We start from the raw sequence: 5122 nt of genomic DNA, 5'->3' as shown, positions 1-5122 counted from the left end.
GCCCTATGCTGTACATTCTACAAGATTGATGGACTGAACACATCGACTCCAGGCTGAGGGACTGATTACCTCATACTCCTCCTCTCCTTATGCCTTCCTCTTTGTATTGGACTGATGAAGCCACTGTGTGGCGAAACGTTTCCTGAATAAAGATTCCTATATGCTGCATAAGTGTCTCAATCTTCAGAATTGAAGGAGATGGACTAACGTTCTGAGACGTCCCAAATTTCTGATCCACTTACCTGTTTGTGTATGCAAGTAGTAGGATATAACCCCTCATCATTGCAGTGGAAAAAAGCCTGCTTTCCTGTCATCTGGACGGATTATTGACGGCTAGAAAATCTGTGAAGAACGAGCCCGTGGGTTGTCACCAACACCTGCGACCCCCCCCCCCCCATCATCAGCAACGGCTACGATTTCAACAACACGCAGTGTCACCAACACCAGACACCCAAGTTTTATATATACATATTAGCGTTGAATTCAGTTATTTATATTTTTCATTTTTCATTTTCTTAATGTAGGATTAATATTTCATATTTAAGTGTTTTATATTTTATATTTTCTATATAATAAAGTGTTTATGTTTGTTATTGTTTCCTTTTCTATTCATTAATTTTCCTGAGGCGGAGCCAGCCTTGGTAATACTGTCTGAAGTTGTTACAGGGCTGAGTAAGTCTTCACAAGTGGCAACCTTGCCAGGATCAACTCTACTGAATCATGATTCAACTCCATCTCGAATCTACCATTGGAACTTCAACGCCGCATACCACAGACGGTTACCACCAGCCATGAGTAATCATTCTCTATGGTAGGACTACAGTACAGGTATTTAAAAGATTTGGTGATTGTTATAGTCTCAATTTATTGTAAGTCAAGTCAGGCAGGATATAATATTTAATTCTGCCACCTTTTTGTTCGAGCTTGAAACACTTTGGAGGATTAGACTCTAGGGACCCGAGATTTTCCAGTGACAATTTGTTTCATTGAGCTCTTTATTGTATCAAGGGAACTGTCGTAGGACACTCTTGATTTGTTGGTGAGAAGATTGGATGGTCAAGTGACCCCATTCTACTTACTGTTTGCTCGGAGCCGGCATAGATCCCTTTGTTTTCATTAATACATATTGTTTAATTGAAGCAGGGATCGAGCCCTCTGGTTTATTTACCGTTTGAGCGGAGCAGGAATTGAACCCTCAGTTTTCTTTGAGACCCGTTTCATTTTCCCCCTGGTAGTTTAAGTTCTTGCAAGTATGGAGGAATACCAGTTTTGGATGAACGCTGGAAGTAAGTTAGGAATAACAGGGAAAAATTTAGAATCTTTCATTAGTGCTAAGATCCAGGAAAGAATTGAAAGAGAGAAAATTGAGAGAAGAGAGACAGTTAGAAAGGGAAAGACAGGAGAAAAAGGAGAGAGAGAGAATTGAAAGAGAAAGCAAAGAAAGGCAGTTGGAAAGAGAGCGAGAAGACAAAAAAGAGCGTGATAGACTTGATCATGAGGAAAGAGCTAGAGAACGTGAGGAACAAGCTAAAATACGTGAGGAACAAGCTAAGATACGTGAGGAACAAGTTAAATTAAGAGAACTTGAGGAAAGAGCAAAGGATAGAGAACATGAGTTAATAGAGAGAGAAAAGGATCGCAAGCTCGAAAAATCTTGCCTTGAATTAGAGAATAAAAAGTTAACTTTTACACAACAACAATTAGAGGAAGGAGTAATTGAACATCATGCAGCTAGTGCACATATTCCAACACCTAATTTACCTCCCTTCACAGAGGGTGAAGACATAACTTCATACATTATCAGGTTTGAAAATACCGCTACCCTCTGTGAATGGCCTGCTGACACCTGGGCTACTAGGTTAGGAATGTTATTTTCTGGTACAGCTTTGAATATCTATGCAACTTTGTCGCAGGATATTATATGTAATTATAACTTACTGAAGAAGGCAATCCTTAAAGCATATAAAAAAAACACTAATTCTTACAGGAAAGATTTCAGGTATGCCACCTTACAGCCTGGCCAGAACTTTCAGCAGTTACACGTAACACTTTTTCGTTTGTTCGACTTTTGGATAGAGAGTTCAGGAATTGATCACAGTTATGAATCTCTTAGAGACTTCATGGTTGCTGACCAGTTCCTGACAGCTCTTCCCCATCAGATACGAACATTCATCAGAGAACGTAACCTGATTAAAGCTGAGGAAGTTGCTGAGGCTGCTGACCTGTATGCTGAGGCTAACAATTCCTATAAAGACCTAAAGGGATCGAACCCTAAGGGCAAGGGTTCATCAGACCTTAAGAAATCAAAGCCTCTAGTGGAAAGTAAAATGACTTCTTTTATTCCTGTTTGTCATTTGTGTGGTGTTAAGGGACATAAACGTCCAGATTGTCCTTCTAAGAAGGTCCAAAAAGTTGGAAGATGTTTTAAAGACTGTAATGACCAAGCACCCTTCTGTTCAGGAACAGTTAATGGACTTAATGTATCTACCATTTTACGAGACACTGGATGCACATGTATAGTCATTTCTGATAAGCTGTTCCCTAACCTTAAAGAAACTCATTCTTCTGCTATACTTTCAGACTACTTGGGCCGTACAGACACTTTTCCTACCATCCATTGTTACATTAGGTCTAAATGATTCACAGGTTGGTCTGAAGCGGTACTAGCTCCCATCACTTCTTGCTCCGTTCTAATAGGTAATGTAAAAGGTGCCATTCTTCCTTCTTTCATCACCAAAGGTGGACATAAGCTTTTCAGATCCTCTTCCTGTAGAGTCAGAGAAGCCCCTCGAAAGTTCAGTTGAGACAATGTCTCGTGAGATTCATGTGGGATTAAAAACCAGTGATGCTACTCTCGAAAGCGAGGTAGTAGGATCACCGGTTCACTTGTTAGATGAAAGTGAAGATATCACCTCCAATACCATAAATGTCTTGACTAGGGCTCAGACCAAAGCCCATGCTTCCCCTACTGTCCATCCTTTGATTTTCCCTGACTTTAAGCTTTTAGACATATTGAAGGACTGCTTTGTCAATTTACAACGTAATTGCCCTTCTCTTCAGAATTGCCATAATGCCGCTAAACAAAATCAAGTGATCCAAAGGAAAAACTTTTCATATAAATTTGAATATATAAAAGGTATCTTGTACAAGTCAGTATTCAAATTAAATTCAGATGAGATAGACTATTCCATCTAAGTTGTTCCAAGTCAATGCAGAGAGACTGTTCTTAAAATGGCTCATGACCTGCCAGTGGCCGGACATTTCTCGCATCGTAAAACCTTAAATAAAATTAGGGAAACCTATTTTTGGCCAAAAATATCCTCAGATGTCACCCACACCAGTGGGTCACATCCACTTGTGGGTCACAAGTATGGATTTTACTGATTGGTGAACATAGACAACCGGTGTAAGGAAACACGTCCAATGTTTCCACCCCTGTGCCGGGAATCGAACCCGGACCCTCACCGTGTGAAGCGAGAGCTTTTGCCACCAGGCCACATGGCTCTGTGCTACCACTACAACTATCATTATAAAGATAGGATAGGGATCTTATTTGTCCCAGATTCAATGGAACAATCCCAGTTTTAATGGAACAGTCCCAGTTTTAATGGGACAGTCCCAGTTTTAATGGGACAGTCCCAGTTTTAATGGGGAAGTGAGTCAACTGTTTTTTATGGGTTTATGGTAGCCTAAGTAAGTTTTATAAGGTGTCCTGGTTTATGATTTAACAAAAATGTTATAGAATAGGTTTTCTAAACAAGGGATACTTGTTTTAAACAAGGGTCACCCCTTGTGTGTTTTAACCCTTTCAGGGTCGGCAGGCCCTCTCCTAAACTTGTCAGGGTCGGAAATTTTTTTGAAAAAAAAAAAAAAAAAAAAAAAAAAAGATTTCTTCTTGTGAAATGATAGAGAATCTTTTCCCTATCATAATGACACCAAAAGTATAAAATTTGATAGAAAACTTACAGAATTATGCTCTCGCAAAGTTAGTGGTCTCAACAATGTTTACGCTTTGGCGATTTCGCCCACTTTGAGCCCTGTTTTCGACCAATTCCAATGTACCAGTCGACAAAAATCATAACTATTTCGCTAGAACTCCATTTTTTCTATCAAACGAGCACAAGAAGCTACCCATTTACCGATTTCAACTATCCAATAAAGTGGTCAGAAATTGGCAATTTTGCCAAGTTCACACAAATTTCAGAAGATGCCAATTTCCAAATAGCGTCCAGAATAAACAAGACAGACATTCCTGGCACTAAAATAACATTTCCTCTGTTCATTAGTCACATCCCCAGGCCTCTGTTACATTTCTTTTGCTTTCCACTTTGAATTTTTATTCTCACAAAAAATGGAAGATTTACTGTTATGCAGACTACTGCATTAGTGTAGAAATGGTATAAATAATATCAGCGCACTTGTGAAAGAATATTAGACTCACCAGTTGACGTGTATTGGACGCATGGAATGATTTGTTTACTTTTGAACTTTGGCAAAAAATCGAACATTTCTGCTACTTTGCGCTCAATTTCAAGGCACTTTTCATTGTGAAACCAATCAAAATCATCTCAATTTCCGTAATATGTCTTTCATTCTGTAAAATGAGACCAGGAAAACTAGAATGCAACCATAAATATCATACAAAAATGCAGTGCAAAGTCGCTGTTTTAAACCAAAAACACTGTCAGAGTTTTTTTTTCTTATTATGCACTGTGTGCTGCAGGATTTTATTTATACTGTGCATACTGACCACATAGACCCATTCTTTCATAAGTAGGCCTACCAGCTTTCTCTCACTAGATTTGAAGGTGCTAGAATTTGAGTACTAGTACGGCACCAACCCTGGCGTGCAAGCCAGGGTTTGTGCCATACTAGTACTAGGGTTAAACATACTAGGGTTAAACATACTAGGGTTAAACATACTAGGGTTAAACATACCAGGGTTAAACAAGGTAGACCCATGTTTCAAACAAGGGATACCACCAGCTTTAAACAAGGAATACCTGTTTTACACAAGGAATAAATGTTTTAAACAAGGAGTACCTGTTTAAAGCAAGGGACACTCATTTTAACAACTCAAAATTCTCTACATACCACAAGGATTTGGAAAAATTCTCTCTAC

The sequence above is a fragment of the Cherax quadricarinatus genome, unplaced genomic scaffold (assembly GCF_038502225.1).
Source record: "Cherax quadricarinatus isolate ZL_2023a unplaced genomic scaffold, ASM3850222v1 Contig3478, whole genome shotgun sequence".
Classification (NCBI taxonomy): Eukaryota; Metazoa; Arthropoda; class Malacostraca; order Decapoda; family Parastacidae; genus Cherax; species Cherax quadricarinatus.
This window is presented reverse-complemented; position numbering follows the sequence as displayed.